The sequence below is a fragment of the Macrobrachium nipponense genome, chromosome 32, assembly GCF_015104395.2.
Source record: "Macrobrachium nipponense isolate FS-2020 chromosome 32, ASM1510439v2, whole genome shotgun sequence".
In the NCBI taxonomy this organism is placed as follows: Eukaryota; Metazoa; Arthropoda; class Malacostraca; order Decapoda; family Palaemonidae; genus Macrobrachium; species Macrobrachium nipponense.
In genome coordinates this window covers 71,947,613-71,970,929 of record NC_061094.1, presented here as the reverse complement: position 1 = coordinate 71,970,929, position 23,317 = coordinate 71,947,613, and the positions used below count along the sequence as shown (strand labels likewise).

The 23,317-nt window shown below is 36.2% G+C and overlaps 1 protein-coding gene across 1 annotated transcript in view; it reads right to left on the bottom strand.

Moving 5' to 3' along the window:
* Positions 1-23,090, bottom strand: part of LOC135207467 (putative uncharacterized protein DDB_G0281733) — a 552,278-nt gene extending 529,188 nt beyond the window's left edge. The window contains exon 1 of the mRNA XM_064239193.1: positions 22,775-23,090. The gene's annotated coding sequence lies outside the window, so the exon portion shown is untranslated. The remainder of the gene's footprint in view (positions 1-22,774) is intronic.
* Between the last annotated feature and the right edge of the window lie 227 nt (positions 23,091-23,317).

The following is a 23,317-nucleotide window of genomic DNA, read 5'->3' as shown; positions in this document are numbered from 1 at the left end:
CTAAACTTCCAGTGGATATTACAAAAACATTTTTTTAAGAATTAGTTATTAATAGAAATACTAAAAATAATAAAAAATGAATGAGATAAATTCATAATGGAATTCATTAGTTTGAATTTATTAAATTTATCTTTCTTTTTATTTGTGAATCACCTTAGAATGTCTCACGTTTATAATTAGCCGCACTGCACTGCCTCATCTGTAAATCTGTACCTTAACGAAAGACTCGAAGTAAAAAAAAAAAAAAAAAAACTTTAATAAAAAAAAAAAACCTACACAAAAGTTATAGACTCAAAAGAACCACTTGAGTCCCCCGACCGGCAACGCTGAAAAAGTTCGAAAGTCTATATAGACTTTCCTGAGTTTAGGTCAACACAGGCGATCCTAGACTTGACTACACCACTTCAAGTCTAATTTGACTCCGGAGCAACGTTTCCCATCTCCCATCTCTCTCTCTCTCTCTCTCTCTCTCTCTCTCTCACCTAGTCCATTAATACTCAAGTTTTACTTCGCTATAGTACATTCAATTCAAAGTTTTAGCCTTCAAAATAATACTTCCTTTAACTCTATATTCCCGACGCCTCAATCAGGAATCAGTATCTAAAACCTATTTATAACATAAAGGAATCATTATACCATTCCCGTCCTAATTCCTCTTTCGGCACTCGCTCTTGCTACACATTGGCCTATAGGCCTACTAAATAAATGTCTTACTTTCATCAATAAGCCATTTCCCATAAGATGTTGTTGAATCCCGGGGTTGTGAAATGCAGTTCTTATCGCCCCATTCATACGTAACTGATGATTCTTGCTCACATTCCAGTTCAGAAATTATTTATCGTCGGAAAAAAAACCGCGAATAGGCGAATTTCCCGCAAACAAGGTCCAGAGAGAAATCCGCGAATCCTAGGGTAAGCAGAAGGTCCAGAGAGAAACCCGCGAATCCTAGGGTAAACAGAAGGCTATTCAACATCGTATCGAACTCCTTGTACACACTGCGTCACTCACCTCAACCCTACACTACTCTCTCTGGCCTCCTGGGTGTAACATATACACAAGACACCTCATCAAAAATTCTTCACATTTTAATCGATACACCAATTCCCAAATTAATATCGATACATTACAGCTCAAAGGAGGATTCCCAGGCTACGAAATGGTGCCGTTCTTTAAATCAATAGACCAATTCCCAAATTAATATCGTTACATTTCAGCTAAAAGGAGTATTCCCAAGCTATGAAATGGCACCGTTCTTTGAATCAATAGACCAATTCCCAAATTAATATTGATGTATTTCAATTCAAAGGAGAATTCCCAAGCTACGAAATGGCACTGTTCTTTAAATCAATACACCAATTCCCAAATTGATATCGATACATTTCAGTTCAAAGGAGAATTCCCAAGCTACGAAATGTAATATTGATACATTTAAGCTTAAAGTAGAATTCCCAACCCAAGCTACGAAATGGCACCATTCTTTAAATCAATACACCAATTCCCAAATTGATATCGATACATTTCAGTTCAAAGGAGAATTCCCAAGCTACGAAATGGCACAGTTTTTTAACTCAATACATCAATTCCCAAATTAATATTGATACATTTCAGCTTAAAGGAGAATTCCCAAGCTACGAAATGGCACCATTCTGTTAATCAACACACCAATTCCCAAATTAATATCGATACATTTCAAGTTCAAAGGAGAATTCCCAAGCTACGAAATGGACTTACACCAATTCCCAAATTAATATTGATACATTTCAGCTTAAAGGAGAATTCCCAAGCTACGAAATGGCACCATTCTTTAATTCAATACACCAATTCCCAAGTTAATATCGATACATTTCAAGTTCAAAGGAGAATTCCCAAGCTACGAAATGGCACCGTTTTTTTATTCAATACACCAATTCCCAAGTCAATATCGATACATTTCAAGTTCAAAGGAGAATTCCCAAGCTACGAAATGGCACCATTCTTTAATTCAATACACCGATTCCCAAGTCAATATCGATACATTTCAAGTTCAAAGGAGAATTCCCAAGCTACGAAATGGCACAGTTCGCACCAAACACCGAGGTCTGGAGATCCATTCTCGGTCCCAGAAGGTTGAAGGTCAGCCTGGGCGCGTATATATAATAACATTACGCTGTCAGTGATTATTCCAATCGCACCACAATTACGGATCGTACTCGAGAGAAACTTCGCACCATCGCGATGACTCTCGCTTTTGTCGTTAATAAAGTGACAAGACAATGACAGGAATCAATTCGCGGGTGTCGTCTGCGATGTTGTCATTCCTCTTCCTTATTTCTCTCTCTGATGATAGGGAGTTGGGGACGCAAGAAACAGCCCAGTGAGAGAGAGAGAGAGAGAGAGAGAGAGAGAGAGAGAGAGAGAGAGAGAGAGAGAGAGAGAGAGTATTTTGTATGATACAGCCATCGAGTAAAAGGCAAACTAGTCAGCAAATGTCGCAAAGTATACGAAACCCCTCATAAAATATAATGCTGCTGTTCAAAATATACAACACCCCTCAGGAAATTACAATCAAAATATACAAACCTCTCAAGAAATTACTATGGTGCTGTTCAAAATATAAGAAACTCCTCAGGAAATTACAATAGTGCTGTTCGAAATATACAAAAGCAATCAGGAAAATACAATTAAAATATACAAACCCCTCAGGAAAATACAATGCTGCTGTTCAAAATATACAAAACCAATCAGGAAATTACAATTAAAATATACAAACCCCTCAAGAAAATACAATGCAGCTGTTCAGAATATACAAAACCCCTCAGGAAAATACTATTATGCTGTTCAGAGTATACAAAGCACCTCGAGAAAATACCATTCTGCTGTTCAAAATATACAAAACCAATCAGGAAATTACAATTGAAATATACAAACCCCTCAAGAAAATACAATGCTGCTGTTCAGAATATACTAAACCCCTCAGGAAAATACAATACTGCTGTTCAAAATATACAAAACCCCTCAGGAAGATGCAACGCTGCTTCCAAAATATATAAAACCCCTCAGGAAGATACAACGTTGCTGTTCAAAATATACAAAACCCCTCAGGAAAATACAACGTTGCTGTTCAAAATATACAAAACCCCTCAGGAAGATACAACGCTGCTGTTCAAAATATACAAAACCCCTCAGGAAAATACAACACTGCTGTTCAAAATATACAAAACCCCTCAGGAAAAAAATTACTGCTGTTCAAAATACCTATACATTTCTTTTTAAGCTTCTTAGGAGTTAACCAAACAGCTACAGATTACCTCTGCACACGAACTAAATCCATAACCTAAACCTGAATATTTATAACCCTCACAACCACCATTCCAGGGAAAGTATATTTGACAAGAGGGGAGGACCTGGGGGGGAGGGTGTCAGGGGGCGGGATCAACTCAAAGGGATCGGAAGTACTTCAAGCGGAAACATTTAAGGTTCTTAAAATGTTTGTATGGCAAACCATTGAATCGACTTTTAGTTAAATGTCCCCCCCCCCACCCCACACACCCTATATAAACACTATGGGAACTCTCTCTCTCTCTCTCTCTCTCTGTGAGAGTTTGCGTGTGTATAAATATATATATATAGTATATATATATATAATATAATATATATATATTTATATATATATATATATATAGAGGAGAGAGATGAGAGATGAACGAGAGAGAGAGATGAGAGAGAGAGAGAGAGAGATTTAAGTTATATTTAATTTATTTGGTTTTCCTGGTAATATACCATGAATGACAAATAACGACATACTTTTGAGTGAAATTAATATAGCTCATTATCGCTCGCAATTCGAGTTTGATTACAATTAATGTCTGTACCAAGTTTATACCGAATTATTCTGGCTGAGAAGCACTTATGGTATGTGAATGTAATTTTATTCTCTCGCGTGAAAATGAATTACGAATTGTAAATGTAATTGTGGAATGTTTCCTCTCTCTCTCTCTCTCTCTCTCTCTCTCTCTCTCTCTCTCCTTCTGGTAGATTCCACCACTGAAAGAGATTCCACCATTGAGAAAATAAAGTTAGAGAGAGAGAAGGGCAGATCAAATGGTTACGGAGAGAGAGAGAGAGAGAGAGAGAGAGAGAGAGAGAGAGAGAGAGAGAGAGAGAGAGATTCGTAGTCGAATAGAATATAGAATTTAGCCTTAATGGCCAAGCGCTGAGCCCTACGAGGTCATTCAACTCTGAAAGGGAAACTGACAGTAAGGTGGTTCGAAAGGTGTAACAGGAGGAAAACTTCAAAGCAGTTGCACTATGAATCAACTGTTAGGATGAGTTGGAGGAAAGTCAGATGGAAGAGAATATGAACGGAGGTACAGTAAAAATGAATGATGGAGGTTGCAGCTAGGTGCACTGACGGTACTATGGTAGATTCCCTTACGACGCTCCTAATTGGCTATTGATAAGCCAATCACAGGGCTGGAAACTCTCATTCTCTCTCGAAAATTCACGTAGGCAGGATGTATGTTCCATCTCTCCTGAGGTATACGTCTTTCAGGAGAGGTGGAACATATATCCTGCCTATGTGAACTCTCGAAAGAGACTGAGAGTTTCCAGCCGTGTGATTGGCTTATCAACAGCCAATCAGGAGCGTCGTAAGGGACTGGCCTTAGGCATCAAATGCACGGTTGATGTGAATCTACTATACCAGACCCCCTACTTGAGTGACATTTCACACGATGACGTAAGTTGAATAAAGGATTCGTCGTGGAAATAAATTTCTACTTTATACAGATAAAATACACAAAGAACCTAAATACAGAACAAACAGGGACGCTTCCTACGCCCTCATTAGCATTTAAATGAAGTCGTACCCTTTTTTTTTCTAATATCGGTATACTAATCATTTCATCGATTCAAAAACGAAAACAAAATCCATCATTCTACGTGACTGACAACAGATAATTAAACTATTATTATCGAAATAGTTTAAGCAGACTACTGAGCTGACTATCAGCTCTCACAAGCCTGGCAGGTAGGATCTGGATGAAATAGGAACCAGCGTAAAGTTAAGGTCACAGAAAATATATCTATCTTTCGGTGGTCTCGGTATAATGCTGTATGAGTCGCGGCCCCTGAAACTTTCAACCACGGCCCGATGGTGGCCTGGCCTTATATCGTTGAGAGACGCACGATTATGGCTAACTTTAAACTGAAATAAAATAAAATAAAAAACTACAAGGTCACAAAAAATATATCTATCTTTCGGTGGTCTCAGTATAATGCTGTATGAGTCGCGGCCCGTGAAACTTTCAACCACGGCCCGATGGTGGCCTGGCCTTATATCGTTGAGAGACGCACGATTATGGCTAACTTTAAACTTAAATAAATAAAAAAAAACTACAAGGTCACAGAAAAGAGATCTATTTTTCGGTGGTCTCGGTATTATGCTGCCTGAGCCGCGACCCGTGAAACTTTCAACCACGGACTGATGGTGGCCTGGCTTTATATCGTTGCCAGACGCACGAATATAGCTAACTTTAACCTTAAGTAAAATAGAAAAAACTACAAGGTCACAGAAAATAGATCTATCTTTATCTTTGGCTGGTCTCGGTATAATGCTGTATGAGCCGAGGCCCGTGAAACGTTCAACCACGGACTGATGGTGGCTTGACCTTATATAGTTGCCAGACGTACGGTTACGGCTAACTTTAACCTTACATAAAATAAAAACTACAGAGGATACAGGGCTGCAATTTGGTATGTTTGACGATTGGAGGATGGAAGATTAACGTACCAATTTGCAGCCCTCTAGCCTCAGTAGTTTTTTTTTATCTTTTAAGATATGAGTGCGTCATTTGTTAAATAAAAATAAAGGAAAAAATTATGACAATTTTAAATTACATCAATTCCAAATAACTATACAACGTTTAGCCTCGCGACATCAATGTGTCATAAATTCAATTCATTCCGCGGTTCTTTCAAACCACCTGGAATATACAACAGAGAAAATGAAATATAACCCTTTATTTCAAATGCAGCTCATACAGGTATACCTGTATTTAACTAAGGAAAACGTCGAGGACGAAGTCGTAAGAGTGTAACCTGTAACTTTTTGAGTTTTGTAAATAAAAGAGAGAGAGAGAGAGAGAGAGAGAGAGAGAGAGCCTTTCGCTCACGACCGGTTGACGCTGCTGAAAAGTTCGAATGGCCATATAGGCTTACTTGGGTTAAAGTCAACACAGCCAATCCGATCTCTGGCTAAAACCACTTCAAGTCTATTTATCTCCCAAACCACGGACTCTCTCTCTCTCTCTCTCTCTCTCTCTCTCTCTCTCTCTCTCTCTCAAAACTCGCGGCTCTCACAGTCATGCAACAAACATTCGATCTGCAGCCCAGGACAGGAAACAAGTGTATTTGGGCGTTTCCCCAAAACATGTTCATTGAAATATACGAACAAGGACTGGTCTTTAGAATCACGAAAAAGAACATGTTCTTAAATAGAAGAAGGACAGGTCCTTTGAAGTCCACGAAAATAGACCAGTCCTTGAGATTTACGAACAAGGACAGGTCATTGAAATCTACGAACAAGGACCGGTCCTTGAAATCTACGAACAAGGATCAGTCCTTAGAATCAAGAAAAGGAACATGTCCTTATATCGACGAAGGACAGGTCCTTGAAGTCCACGAACAAGGACCGGTCCTTGAAATCCAAGAATAAGGACAGCTCCTTGGAGTCACGAAAAAGTACAGCTCTTTGAAATCCACCAACAAGGATCCATGAACACGAGCAAGGGCAGCAGGGCCTGGAAATTCACAAATCATGGACCGGTCCTTGAAATCACGGGCAAGGACCGTACTTGGAGACAAGGAGAAGTCGAAATTTCGAACCTACAAGACCAAGGACTCGACAAAAAAAAAAAAAAAAAAAAAAAAAAAAAAAAAAAAAAACACGCGCTAAGCTTTAGAAAACCATTTAACACTAAAGTTTTTTTTTTTAAATCAATACGCGCGCCTGCGCGCCTCAACCCAACGACATATGAGGGAGAGAGAGACACAAGGCAATATTTTCCTACCCCTACCCCCAACCCCCCTCCAAGCGGTCACGGTCTTAAGGAGATGTAAACACGACAGGAGAAGAATAAAGGACTTCTCTCATCACTGAGAGAGAGAGAGAGAATATTGCTCCTCGTCTTTAATCTCTCTCTCTCGAAGAAAGAAGAAGAAGAAGAAGAAGGATAACTTCTCATCAAAGAGAGAGATACTGCTCATCTGAAACCACCGTCACCTCCCACCTCTCTCTCTCTCTCTCTCTCTCTCTCTCTCTCTCCTCATCACAAATTAGTCCCTTACCGCAATTAGTTTTATGTACACTTAAATAATAATAATAATAATAATAATAATAATAATAATAATAATAATAATAGTAGTAGTAGAGTAGGGAAAACCTGTAACCTGTAAATGGATACAGGGAAAAGTTAAGATTAAGATATCATCATCACTTATAGGCGCCTTGAATGGTATATAACCTATAAGAATGATCAAGTTCATCCCTATAGGCCTAGTATATCAGCATCTCGGTTAGGCCTATATCAGCCATCTCGGCTCAGTAAATAGAACAACATTTAACGAGGAATTGAAAAGCAAAGCAAACTATGAATAGGTTAGAATAGAACAATATTTAACAAGAAATAAGACATCGAAGGAAACTACGCAATAGGTGAGGATGATTCAGTTGCTATTAATATTATATAACAGATTATATATATACATTAGTCTAAATATGCGTGAGACGGTATGAAATTATCGGACAATTAATCTATGGCAAACTACAAAATCATATCAGTAGACTAACATAACTGGCCTATTCCAAAAAAAAAAAAACTCGATTCAGTATCAAAACATAAAGCGTAGAAGAAGAAGAAGAAGAAAGAAGAAGAAGAAGAAGAAAGAAAAAGAAGAAACGACAGAAGTTGGGGGGGTAGGCATGAGCAGTTAAAAGAGGAAACGGATGGGAGGTTTAAATGCACAGAGCATAGCAAGAGAGAAGCAGACGCTCTCTCTCTCTCTCTCCTGGATGAACACCTGGTCTTTTTCTCTTGATTCTCTCTTCCATCTCTTATCATCCTCTGCTTTACGCTTACTCGGGGAGTAAGCCTAAAAAACTTCTTTTTGTTGTTGTTGCTCGGGGGAGGGGTAGGAAAGGTCTATGGGAAAGCCTAAAAAGGTCTGCAAAAGGTGTTTCGTGTCGAGTTAAATATAAAGGAATTTTCTCTTGACTCTCTCTTCCATCTCTAATCATCCTCTGCTTTTTCGCTTACTCGGGGAGTAAGCCTAAAAACTACTTAGTTCTTGCTGCTTAGGGGGGAGGGGTAGGAAAGGTCTGGAAGAGCCTAAAAATGTCTTAAAAAAAGGTGTTTCGCGTGGAGTTAAAGATACAGGAATTTAGGATGGGATATGTATGATTTATCTATTAGAATGAAAAACGTGAAACTACTTTGTTGTTCGTTGTGTTTTTCTTTTTAGGGTAGGAAAGGTCTACGAAAGCCTAAATACGTCCTGAAAAAAGGTGTTTCGCGTGGAGTTAAAGATACAGGAATTTTAGGATAGGATATTTATGATTTATCTAAAAGAATGAAGATGTAAAAAAATAAATAATGTGCATATTTAAACAGTACAGAACAATTATTTCCAATACAATATAGCATCTTCATTTAAATTTTCGTTGGTGAGACAACACGCTGTTTGACCGTAGATTTTAGCACACATCCCGAGTAAGCTGGAGGTCGGATCTTCTAATAAAATATAGTGTATTTATTTTAATTTTCGTTGGTGAGACAACGCACTATTAGACCGTAGATTTAAGCGCGCATCCTGAGCAAGCTGGAGGTCGGCTCATGCCTTGTTTGGCATGTGGCAAATACTGGAATAATATCGTCCATCCATCCGGCCTTTGTGCAAGAAAGAAAGAAAGATGATACACTTCATAAATATTGCAAAGGTCTAAACCAGTTGCAGAATGAGAATTCGACTGGTTATTGGTGGACCAGAGTATCTGGCAATGCACCATCTGCTCGAACGGATGCATACATAAATGAATATATGTATAATAAGAAATGAGATCCCTCCACATCATAGAGACATGACACATATTATCTACGTCGTGCAAAATGTAGTCATGGAAGCCACGAATTCATTAACATTATCGAAAGATCACTCCTAAATACAACTGTCGCTTCTTGGCATGTATATGTATGAAAAAATACGTGGCAGTGTCCCCACACGCCGAAATCTTAGCCTAATATAAAGGCTGCATTTACAGAAAATATAATTTCGCTATGATTTACGACTGTGAGAAATTAATAATGGGTTAGTACTTTAACCTAAATTAGTGTTCGCTGAGATTTAAGCTTTTACATCTAATTACTGGGTGACAGGCAGGGCGCTAATTAGTGAGCTGACCAGCATATTTATTCGCTTTTTAAAATGTAATAAACTTCTCATGAAAAACAAACTGCGTCTTGAATTTTAAGGAAAAGCTCAAGCTACGACCGGGCAGTGTCCAGTTGCTCCCCAGATGCGGTCAAGCGCTGCTAGATTAAAAATCCATGGCTAACCTTAACCTTGAATAGAATAAAATCTACTGAGGCTAGAAGGCTGCAATTTGGTATGTTCGATGACTGGAAGGTGGATGATCAACATAACAATTTTCAGCCCTCTAGCCACTTTAGTTGTTAAGAGCTAAGGGCGGACAGAAAAATAGCCATCTCAATAGTTTTATTTTTTACAGAAAACTCGAAGTAGAAAATATTATTAAGTCAATACTAGCAAACTTGTGGACAGGTAAAAAGCCATCTCTACAGTTTTCCGTTACAGAAAACTAGAAGTAGTAAATAATATTAAGTCAATTCTAGAGTAAACTTGTGGACAGAAAAATAGCCATCTCAACAGTTTTGCTTTACAGAAACCTAGAAGTATAATTATGATTCAATTCCTGTAAACTTGGGGATAGACAAACAGGTATCTCTACAGATTTTCTTTACAGAAAACTAGAAGTAGTAAATAATATTAAGTCAATTCTAGAGTAAACTTGTGAACAGAAAAATAACATCTCAACAGCTTTCCTTTACTGAAAACTAGACTAGTAAACTTGTGGACAGCCAAATAGCCATCTCAATAGTTTTCCTTTACATAAAACTGAAAGTAGAAAAAAATTACTAACTCAATTCTAGTAAACTTGAGCATTTCCTTACAATTCTCAGACCAATGACACAACAGCTACGTGACCTTTCACTGTTGGCGATGAACGAAAAGTACACACATCTCTCACCGGGGAGGATCGATGAGAATGCTTCTCAAGCTAAAAGCGTGGATGGAACTAATCCTGTTACCCGGATGAGTGAGAAGCGATTAATAGTTCATTAGGGAGGGGGGTGGGGGCGTTAACCATCAGAGATTCATTTGGAAGTGTGATGATTTTCCATCTCTTAGAATCGTTGCTGCTTGATTCAGTGAGACTCTACAAAGCTTGATTATTAACTCTTCTCCATCATCAACAATTCCTACATAATTTATTTCCGCTTAGTCGGGGAGTAAGCCTACAAACTACCTTGTTGTTGTTGTACAAAAATTAAAATACTTTTAAAAATCATTTTTGAAATAAAAATCTTTCATCAAAAGAGTGCAAAATTTCGTAGTTGTTAGGGGTTAGGAAAGGTCTATGGATGAGCCTTAAAAGGTCTGAAAAAGTTGTTGTAGTTGTGGGGGTGTAGGAAAGCCCTATGGAAAAGCCTAAAAAGTCTGAAAAGGTTGTTGTAGTTGTTGGGGGTGGGGCGGGGGGGGCGGGGGGGAGGGGGGAGGTTAGGAAACGTCTTGGAAGAGCCTAAAAACGTTTGAAAAAGGAGTTTCGCATTGTGTTAAAGATACAGGAATTTTAGGATAGGATATTTATGATATATTCATTTGAATGAACATGTAAAAAATAAATAATGTGCATGTTAAACAGTACAGAACAATTATTTCTAATAAAAAATAGATTATTTGTTTTAATTTTCGTTGGTAAAACAACGTGCTATTTGACCGTTTAGATTTTAGCAAGCGCCTCGAGTAAGCTTGAGGTCGGATCACGCCTTGTTCATCTATCTTTTATTCTCTCTGGTTGCAGGAGACTGGAGGCTTACACGAGTATCCGTAGGCCTAGTCCCTTTAAAACCACACCACACTTACGGCCTTTGGATAAGAGCCTATGCTGGCATAAGGACCACTACACCTACACCAACTGATTTAAATTCCAACAATCCTGCGTATATTCAACCTGACCTACTCCCAGATCAACAAATCGTAGGAAGCTTTAATATCCTCTACTCCAACAGTCCTTTCAAAACCTAAAATAGGCTATTTAAAAAAAAAATAAATAAACCGCAAAGCTTAATTTCAAACCAATTTCAATTTCAATAGTCCACATCAACTTTAATATTGAACCCATTACCATATCTGTAATAATTTTGACACGTTTTCATATTTCATTTATCCCACATAAACAATATGTGTCCTGCTGGGCCACGCAACTATAATAATAATATAATAATAATAATAATAATAATAAATAATAATTAATAATAATAAGAATAATAAAATAATAATAATCTAATAATAATAATAATAATAATGCTTTGTTAAAGAGGATGGCAGCATCAGTGGAACTGACTCTATATATGGTCTTTTCAAATTTTTCTTATTATTTTCTTCTCATCAGGGCTGAAATTTGCTGATAGCTGCCCGATGTTCATATTATGGGTAAGGTAATGGCTTCTAAAAGTATTAATTTAAATATAATAATAATAATAATAATAATAATAATAATAATAATAATAATAATAATAATAATAATGGAGAAGCAAATCCACAGTTATATGTAAATATACACATATCTAAACTTTAAAAACAGCAAGGATAGCTTTCGGGAATCTGTTCGGTTCCCCATATCAATCTCAGATTGATAAGGGAACCGAACAGATACCCGAAAGCTATCCTTGCTGTTTTTAAATTCAAATATATGTACATTTACAAAACCGTGGATTTGCTTCTTCATTTGAAGACTCGTGCTACTATGAGGATTTTTCAATTAATAATAATAATAATAATAATAATAATAATAATAATAATAATAATAATAATAACGTTCCATAAAAATAGCAGAAAAGTTAAATAAAAGACATAAAAACACCTACTGCCCAGACAGTATCTAACTGAACTGGTTCCCAGTCAACTTTTATTATGAGTATTAGAGAGAGAGAGAGAGAGAGAGAGAGAGAGAGAGAGAGAGAGAGAGAGAGAGAGAGAGAGAGCCTTAATACCCAAGTTATCAAGACAGCTTCGCTGGTACAAACCACTCCTCAGCCGTATACTGGAAGGACAAAATATATCGAAGGCCGAGTGGGACATGGCCAAATCTTCGCAAAGCCGAATTTGGGCGAGAGAAAATTCTATCTTGGCAGCACTTTGCATAATTCAGAAATACAAGAGACTTCCCACTTAAGGTTCCAGAGGCCCCTAGGAGCGTTGCAGAAGCAATAGTCTTCTAGTACTGAAGACCAGATTCTCGACAGCCTTCAGGCAACCATATCTATTTTTATAAATTGTAATATTACCTATATTACTTCCATTGTAAAAACTATAAATAACCACATTCAAATTGTCTAGTACTAAAGCATTTTTTTTTCATAAATTATATATATATATTATTTCCATGGCAAAAATATAAATAATTACATTCATAATAACAAAAGGAATGCGAATAAGACCATTTTCCAGTACTTTAGGCCTATTCGAAGCTTAAAAATGGCAATAGCCTAGCCCCGAAGAAGGGTTTCGGGCCAACCCTCAGGTAGCCATATCTATTTTCAAACTAAATGAAAAGTTATAAAATGTCAATTCTTTTAATAAAAAAATATAAACCATTACAGACGTGATAACAAATAATATGGGAATATCATTATTATTTATTTTTTCTCTTTTATTTAAAAAAAATACATTTTAAAGTTCATCTTACAATTCAATACATATACAATATACGTAATTTATGTACAAAATCCACAAATATATAGTCATAATGTATTTTTATAGATCAATATACTTAAATTTACTATGTACTATATACATACATTATTAATTTGGTATAAGTAGGCCTAATTGCACGCAAGAAATATCATATTCAAATCAATGTGGCACGCTATTAGCTTAACTTATTGTAAGTCGCAAAATCAAACTGAGTCTTGATTAGGGCAGCCACCAGCAGATATGAGTGACGCAATTGTACATAGACTTTATAACAGCCATAGGCATAAATGGAATGAGTCTAGTTCCTAATAGGTTGGAGTATCACATCTCTACTACAATGGAAGTCAGACACTGTGTGAATCCAACTGGAAAATTAGATACGGACCATTTGAGTGGCCATGTTATAATATTAGTCCCATACCATACGCCAGAGAAAACACTCAACTATAAATATAACTTCTCTAGTTTATCTAGATAAACGCTGCACTGCTATGAGACGTGAATTCTTCAAATAGGCCTATAGGAGGTTCAAAGGAATGCTTCGCAGATGAAAGCAGCGCTTGGAGCCACATCATAGCCTTGACTTTTAAGGGATAGTCACAAACCTTCCACATATGGAAACCCTACTAAATGCTTTGTTGAGAGAGAGAGAGAGAGAGAGAGAGAGAGAGAGAGAGAGAGAGAGAGAGAGAGAGAGAGAGAGAGAGAGCAACAAATAGTAGTGGAACCGACCTAATACATACTAGGCCTAATAGAGTTTACATTAAAAGTATAAGAAAAGTATAATAATGGCATAAGAAAAATCTAACAATTAAGGAATACGATGAAACGACAAAAAACAAAAGCACTAAACCTTCAGGATAAAAGCCAAGAAACACAATGTCTAAAGAGTGAGAAAAAAATTAATTAATGAAAAACAACAAAAGATGCTATTTTTAACCTTAAAGCTGACCTAACAAGTCTCTCTCTTTCAGATTCTTAGAGACTTATTTTCCTGAACAAAGCGGAATTAACATCACATTTCACAAAAACAGCCCCTCCACCACCCACCCACCTCTGCGAATGTGACACAATGAATTCACGCCCCAGGACAGGACTTTGTAATACCATAATATTATATTTAGAAAAAAAAAGTCTTTCTACTTGTCGCTTTTTCCCCTGAATTCTAACTAAATTTAAGACAAAAGGCATCTTTATGTATTTGACAGGAAATATTCCATAGGCAATGGATATTATATATATAATATATATATATATATATATATATATATATATATATATATATACCTATCTCTCTCCATATATATAGATAGGTATATATATATATATATATATATACTATAATATATATATATATATACCTATCTATATATATATCTACATATATATATATATATATATATAGAGAGAGAGAGAGGAGAGAGAGAGAGAGAGAGAGAGAGAGAGAGAGAGAGAGAGAGAGAGAGAGAGAGAGGGAGAGAGAGATACGTGTGTGTGTGTATATATATATATATATATGATATATATATATATATATATATATATATATATATATATATCTATATATATATATATATATATATATATATACTATATATATATATATATATATATATATATATATATATATATATATATATATATATATATATATACCTATATATATATATATATATATATATATATATATATATATATATATATATATATATATATATATAAGGGGGCCTTTAGCATATATTTTATTTCCGTGTATAAAAAAACTCCAAAATATAATGAAGCAACAGTATCTTCTAACAATCCATCACAAACAAGAGAGCAACATATCCCCCGACTACCAAACAAACAAACAAATAGTAAACCATGCGCCTCTCTGCTACCAAACCATCACAAATGAGAGAGCAACAATTTCTCCAGACTAACAAAAAAGTAACAAACCATCACAAAACGAGAGCGTAACAATTCAATCCAAGAGAGCAACATATCCCCTGACAAACAAACAAACAATCATCAGTAAATCTGCGCCTCTCTGAACTAACAAACTATCACAATCGAGAGAGCAACAATCCATCTGAGTGCAACGCATCCACCGACTAACAAACAAACAAACAAACAAACAACAGTAAACCTTGCGCCTCTGAGCTAACAAACCATCACAAACGAGGGAGCAACAACAACACGAGAAGAGCAGCCAGGACGCTGCTGTTCCTTCCGTCTCTCTCCCGCAATCTGGCGAAGTACTACGGGGGGGTGGGGGGTGGGGGGTGGGGGGGAAGATATAATTCGGTCTCCGTCGAGCGATATACATATACCACAACAATGGCGTTGTTTGCCGTTGACCTCAAACGACAAACCACGCACATTTGGTGTGTTGCAGCTTATGCAAGTGTTATGGATACTGACAGTCTCTCTCTCTCTCTCTCTCTCTCTCTCTCTCTATTGCAAGAACCTCTGCTGATCCTTGGTATAATGTCCCTCTATGGTCTTTGTATGTGCTGTGTAACTCGTCCTTTTTCAGAGAGAGAGAGAGAGAGAGAGAGAGAGAGAGAGAGAGAGAGAGAGAGAAGCCTTACAGAGATATATTAGGTGAATAAAATACTTGATTTAAGTTCGATAAAATTTAGTCATCAATACACATGATATAACAGAGAGAGAGAGAGAGAGAGGAGAGAGAGAGAGAGAGAGAGAGAGAGAGAGAGAGAGAGACTTCACCGAAAAAACCCATCTCACACACATCACAGCAACCGTAATAAACGTCAGTGAATCTGGCGCGTAAAAAAAAAAAAAAAATATCTATCCTTTGTTCATCGCGTGAAATATATCACCAAAATATTAATCACAATTTCCCGCCTTCATCAAGGCAGCCATAAAATACGATGGATTATTTAAGCAAGTAGACAGACACAAGGATTCGACTGGAAAAAAAGTAGTACTAATCAAAACTCCCAATCAGTCCGGACTTTGTTTACATAAACAAAGGAAGCCCAATCAAAAACATCAAGTCACTGTCTCATCATAAATTGACTAACAGGCAACTCGGCTCTCATCATTTCGTCACAATGAATATAACCACATCCGGGCTGCCGTTTTTAAGGGAGTTTTCCATGCATGTCACCTACAATGATCTAGAACTGGTTTGTTTTGAGAGTGAACATTGTATGTCTGTGTGAAGATACAAGGAAATACTAAATTAAAATAAAAAACTATCGAAATAAACAAAAAGGCATCAAGATTTGCGTCTATTCCTGGAGATGAGCTGCAGTTCCTGTCATCTGAAGTATAACTACAAAAGGAGGAATGCACTTCATTTGCATATACCTGTTGCATATATTTAGACAGTAGCATTTCTCTCTCTCTCTCTCTCTCTCTCTCTGAGAAATATCTCCCCATTGTTGCAAGGCCTACTAATCGCAGTTAAGAAACTGCCGTTAGGCCTATGCTAATAATTTTACATATTTTTTCGAGAAAAATATGGATGAGGTTTGTGTACTTTTTCAGTGATTAAACACACACACACACACACACACGGGTAGCCCAAGAACACGCATTTTCATGTGATAAAAGGGGCGAAATCTTCACAAATTAGGCTTAAACAAGAAATGACCCAGGATGTAAAATATCACCTTAGGCCTAACGCCAGTTTAACTGTGATTAGGCGTTGCAACTTCCGTCCTTCTCATACAAACGGACAATCCAACCAGAAGATTTCTCTCTCTCTCTCTCTCTCTCTCTCTCTCTCTCTCTCTCTCTCTGAGTATTTCCCTAAACAGATTACACCCCGGGCCTTAACGGAGTCTAGCATTCTAGACTATAACAGTACATAATAACGATGCACAGTTATAACTGTTACCTTTTTGAGATTTCTCTCTCTCTCTCTCTCTCTCTCTCTCCTCTCATATTCATGGGATGTTTCCATATCAAATTCTACTGCTTTAAATCCACCTTCTACAGCGAGCGGAGAACCGTTAGCATAACCAGTTGGTTAGTGTAAACTGCAAACAAAGCAACAAAGCACAGGAGCCATCAAACCATGACTTCACGCCCACTATCTTTCTACGAGATAACCTCATCTGTACATACGAAGAACTACGCCCACGCCTCTTGTTTAACCGTTATATGAACGACAAACCATCACACTTAAGACTGTATACATAGGCCTAGAGCCAATACGGTATTTCCGAATCGATAGGCTTATGATTAATTTCATAGCATAAACCAGCGTTAAATAACTGACGATGGATATAGATTCCAGTCTTGTGTTGGCACGGCTCTTGCTTTTTAGCAGCCCGTAAAAACAGGAAATACGTTTTTTTTGTAAAACTGTTATTCCACAGCATCCTAAGTTCATTATCTTGCTGTTTGTCAACAAAATCAACATGGCGTTGATTGCTGCTAATATCAACATTATCATTACGTATATTTGAAAAGGTCCGGAAATACTTTGTGCCTTATATAGGCCTAACTGAAAATCTCAGACAAATTTTTAAAGTCACCCGCTCCAAAACAACCTAATATATTGTCCTGAGATTAGGCCTACACGATTCACCTACTGTCTTTCCTTCAACAGACAAACTCCTGAATTTTGTACCTCCTCCTGTTATTTCTAACTGATCTTCATTTATGAGTAAGCCTATCGCTGCCTTCACGGCTTGCACCGAACTATTTTTCTACAATTTTACGGGACGAATCTGAAGGGAAAACCCCATTAGGTTTCAAGCTCACTAAACTTTGCCCTTTAGAAATCTGGTACGTACGTAGTAAAGTGATTTAGGCCTAACTACCCTTCACATATATTGGTAAAGCTAGAGTTCTCCACCTGAACGAATAAAGTTTCAGTAGAAACGAATTGGGAAATGAAGTACAGAATGCTATTGTACTTCGCTTGTTTACAGATATTTACGATAATTGTGAATGTGTAATGATACTCATCAGAAGAAGCATGTAGCCATACCAGAATAACTTACTTTTCACAAATCAGACCTAGTAAGTGTTTCACCAACCAAGATCATTTAAAAAATAAAGGATGGCGAGAGAGAGAGAGAGAGAGAGAGAGAGAGAGAGAGAGAGAGAGAGAGAGAGATTTTTCTCACTCAAATTCTGGCACTTCTGAATATAAATAAAACCAACAGGCAAGATGTGCTTCCAAGACCAATTTCTCCGTCACGCGAACCGCTGCTGACACTGACAGATCGACATGAAGTGAATTTGCTAAATCACTTGCAATTGTTATCTTGCTGCGATTCAATTCCGTGGACTTTCTGTCGAGACAGCTTACAGGCGCATCCATCAAATTTAATATATTTTTTCAATGGTCAATTTTAACTCCATTGAAGTGTATAGGTAATACATTTATAATGTTTTAAACATTATACATATTTATGAATATGTACACATATTTATATATATATATATATATATATATATATATATATATATATTATATATATATATTATAAGTTCTAGCCTACTTCTAAAGTTATCACTTGCTTAATATTCAGTTTTCTTTCGATGTCATCAATGTCAACTTATTTTGCTATGAATACTTATTGTTCGTTATCCTTCTAATATTATAAATCACCTATTTTCCAAACCCATTCTGATCCTCTTAATAAACTAGGCCTAAATTTGAGCCAATCACAAACTCCGGTTTCCTTCTAATTCATCAATCACACAACACCAGTCTCTCTTTCATGTCGCCAATCACCTATCATTAAGTTATTCTTCCGTGCCAATCCTAACAGCCAATCTCCTGCAATATCACCTCAAGCACTCTTTCACAACCTTTCGCTTTATCCAAAAGCTAAAGATATCCTCCATTATTCTCCAAATCACAATTCTACTCTTTAATTCAACACCTGCATCCTACTGTTCATTTCCAGCTTGCAACCGGATTTTCATTATATCTGATCATTTTAATTTGCTTAAACTTACACATTATATACGAAGCTCTACCCCTTTTTTTACTACTTACGTTTCAATCACTTTATTCTTAATCCCTTCTTTTAATACAGCATAGTAAATATATAAATATACATACGTACATAAAAGATTCACTCTTATTTAGAACCACAAGTATAGTATATCCTACACTAAGCTCCCAGAGATTGACCTGCATATCGATTCCAACTCTCCCTGAAGAGGAGAGAGAGAGAGAGAGAGAGAGAGAGAGAGAGAGAGAGAGAGAGAGTTGCTAAAATAAGCACAGGCAATGGGAAATCTCCCACGGTATATTTGTCCAACGTCCAATACCTCCTCGTTTACATTATACCGGTTCTCGGATCTTCGGGATAAACTTTAAGCCAAATCTGGAACAACAGTTTCCAAGTTCCAGTTTCATGAACTAAATAGGTATCTGTTATTATGAAATATAAATATGACATGTAAACAATTTCAGCTCTAATGCTTCACGGAAATGAGCGTTAATGAAAGGCATATATAGGCCTATAAATGAGATTTTAATCGGCGGATATTAGGCCTATGTAACAATAACATAAATATATGTTATTATGAAATATAAATATGACATGTAAACAATTTCAGCTCTAATACTTCACGGATATGAGCCTTAATAAAAAGCATATAGGCCTATAAATGAGATCTTAATCGGAGGATATTAGGCCTATGTAAAAAAAACTAAATATATCTGTTATTATGAAATATAAATATGTTACGTAAACAATTCCACTTCTAATACTTCACAGGTATGAGCCTTAATGAAAGGCATCTAGGCCTATAAATGAGATTTTAATCGGCGGATATTAGGCCTATGTCAAAAAACGTAATATCTGTTATTATGAAATATGAATATGTAAACAATTCCAGTTCTAATACTTCACAGGTATGAGCCTTAATGAAAGGCATATAGGCCTATGAATGACATTTTAATCGGCGGGTATTAGGCCTATGTCAAAATCATATTAAGGGACATTCAACAAGTGTATACTCTTTTTATTGCCGAGATTAAATACTACAAGTTTAGCGTTAATAAAATGACAGAAGTTCGATAATAATAATAATAATAATAATAATAATAATCTACTACGGTATTAAAAATCAAAGACAAAACCCAAAAAGGTTAACAAGGAACAACATAATCAGCGCTTTAGGATCATGACTCGACAAATTAAAACAGTTGTCCTTCCCTTCCTCGAACTTTCTGCTTTCCATGATAAATGAACATTGCGTGCCAAAGCAAAATTGATAACTTGGCCCATAAGGTAAAAATAAACAAAGCATTAGTCGCGTGCCTTTAGAATCAATGATAAAGTGTCATTGCTGAATTTTACACATTCTATATATTACTTTATTGGAGCTACAAATGTCCTTTAATATCTAATTCGCTCCACCTCGGAATTGACATATTTTCATATATGTAAACCGGAAGTGAATTTTTTAGTTGATAATAATTTATTATCAACTAAAAAATTCCCCTTCGGTTTCATATATGAAAATATGTTACAATTCCGAGGTCGAGCGAATTAGATATTAAAGGACATTTGTAGCTCGAATAATTTATATGAATCACGGTGATGATTATTCATTCTATATATATAATACAAGTGTGTATGTACATAAAGAATAGTTTATTAATCTCTTCAAAGTCCTTAGTACTAGTGAAGATATCAAAAGTCTTCATCTACAAAAAAAATAAATAGATAAATAAATAAATAAAATAAAAAATAAATAAAAATAAAAAGGCTTTCCAATGAAAAATTCTACTGAATACTAAGAAACAGCAGTGGTATATCTTATCCCTCTCTACACTTCGAAGGCTGTATCGTAGGTACTATATGCAGGCCGCTTTGCGAGCAAGAGCCCGTGCCAGCATAAAGAACCTTAATCGACAGGAACAACAGACTATAATATATAGCTGTTTTCTATAAGCGAAAGGAGGACACAAAACATGAATGGCATTCCCTTACACACACACACACACACACACACAAAGATTCTGTACCATAAAGTTATTTTAGGCTATTGAACTGAACAACACCAACGCATAAATTATAAAGTAATCTCTAAATGCTACAATAAAATATTTTGTCCAGAATATAAAACCTAAACATTCCCGTTATATCAATAAGCTTTATTTGGGAAACTCCTCCATATCAATATATCAGAAGTTAACGTTTATATCATACATGATGTATGGAATAAAATAATTTTTTCCAAGGGAAAAAAATTGTATTGGTTGTGATCATTTGGCTAGCAATGTCCAACACTGATAATACACAGTCATTTATATCCACTTTTTGTATACAAAATATAACCAATAAAATGTAACTTTATCAAATATTAAACTGACTCCTGAGCTATGGACCTGCTCGCAAATCCTAGCAAAACAACTGTTAATCATTTGAGAAGAAAAAAAAAACACATTATGTACACATATTCTCAAAGTCCAAATCACCCCCTAACCTAAGGAATTCTGGATTAACAAACGTAAACTTATATAGCACGTCATGAATATGCGACGTCAATTTACTTAAATATGGCGAATGGTAGCAATTCAAGGTAGTGTGTAATGTTACTTGTATCAATAGCTTATGTATTTAGATAAATATCAGTGTGCAACACGTATGTGTATACCAAAAACCAATACATATGCATATGCATAACCAACACTGCTATCTCAAAAGAAATTGCATGATGATTTTTGTACTATGGTAGATTCATTTCTAATTTTAATCTAATAAATATGGCATTGGGGTATACCTCAAAAATGCTATGAATAAATACATTTCTTTCATTATAAAAAATACGCCATTAATAACGAAATCTTTCAGACTGTGTAGTGACTACGATACGAACTCGCTCGCCTACGATATCAAACAGGGCTACAAAGATTAGTTTGTGTAGGTGTAGGTAGCTGTAAACTACCTACACCTACACAAACTGGTACATTCTTTCGCGGTTGTCGAATAAATCAATTGTAACCCGAGCTGGAATGTATGAATTCCCTAACACGAAAACCTTTATATGATGGCGTGACGGTGTACTTCAAAGAATATTAACGCCACTGCAGAGGATAAATACGAAATAATAGGAGAACAGATATATATAAAAAAATGAATCATTAATAATCTAAAGAATAACGCCAGAGAAGAGTATAAATACGAAATAACAGGAGAACAGATATAAAAAAAAATCAAATATTTATCTAAAGCCACTGAAATGAATACGAAATAATAGGAGAACGGATATATGAAAAAAATGAATCGTTAACAATCTAAAGAATAACGCCAGAGAAGGGTATAAATATGAAATAATCAGAGAACAGATATATATATATAAAATGAAACATGATTAAAAAATGAAACATTAATAATTTACAGTCTCAAGTCGCCTACTAGAGAGTCTTTTTAAATCGTCTAGTAACGTCACTGAAGAAGATAAATACGAAATAATCAGAGAACAGATTAAAAATATGAAACATTAATAATTTACAGTCTTAAGTCACCTACTAGAGAGTCTTTTTAAGTCGTCCAGTAACATCACTGAAGAATATAAATACGAAATAATAGGAGAACAGATTTTTAAAAAATGAAACATAATTTACTGTCTTAAGTCACCTACTAGAGTGTCGTCTAATAACGTCAAATAAGAAGATAAATACGAAATAATAGGAGAACAGATAAAAATAAAAATGATACATTAATCTACAGTCTTAAGTCGCCTACTACAGAGTCTTTTAAGTCGTCTAGGTAACGTCGCTCAAACAACGTCTTGCCGTTGGGCCTACCTTGAAGAATAAATACCTCAGCTGACGACCACTTCTCTCTCCTCTCCTCTCCGTCCTTCCCACGTGGTTTTAAAAAATCCACACCTGCTTTGAGATAAAATCCAGGTAATTCGCGATTAACCTAAAGGTAAAAAACTCGAGCAATCTCCTATCTATCCACGAACACTTATATATTAATATCACTTTGATGCAATGCAACTTAGTGGAACTGACTGAACATGCGTCTCACACACACTACGTTTGACTCGGGATACGATCCAGAGAACAACGGCACTGACCTTCCACGGCCACGGTTAACTTGACACTGAGTATTCTTCTGCTGCTGCTGGGTTGGCCGGGACATTTCCCATCGGGTGGGTGGTGGTTAGGCGGGGGGAGGAAGGGAGGGAGTTCCTCCAACAATAACAGCCAAAGATTCTCACGTTCATTTGCCCATCTAATCGACGTAGTTATGCTTTTATTTACAACCGCAAATCATCCGTTCATCATCAGTTTAAGACACTGACACCGAAGGGAACCACTGACCTCCGTGGAAATAAAAGT